A 291-nucleotide genomic window follows, 5' to 3' on the forward strand; every position below is an offset into this window, starting at 1 on the left:
TTACACACGACGCTACGCAGATGAAATAACGAACAGCAGAGGGTAAACATCAAGCATTTTATAATAAGAAATTTATAAATCATGGCATTTTTCTCATCGTTTAAAAACACTTTGGCGCGTGAAGTAACAGGCAGAAAGAGAGTCAAATGGAGGCAAACTCGCAACCATTTTCCCTTTGTTACTCGGGGGAAGAAAGTTGTTCGTGACTTGTGGGTTTTTTATTATTCATAACAGAATCCTTGGGAAGAGGAATTAATTTAAGAGATCATTATTGGTATATGAATTAAGAGG

General features: G+C 36.4%; 1 protein-coding gene across 1 annotated transcript in view; it reads right to left on the bottom strand.

Annotated features, from left to right (window-relative positions):
• Positions 1–291, bottom strand: part of LOC119586436 — a gene marked incomplete in the record, with an annotated part of 196,777 nt that overhangs the window by 3,358 nt on the left and 193,128 nt on the right.

This window comes from Penaeus monodon, chromosome 21, assembly GCF_015228065.2.
Source record: "Penaeus monodon isolate SGIC_2016 chromosome 21, NSTDA_Pmon_1, whole genome shotgun sequence".
Taxonomy (NCBI): Eukaryota; Metazoa; Arthropoda; class Malacostraca; order Decapoda; family Penaeidae; genus Penaeus; species Penaeus monodon.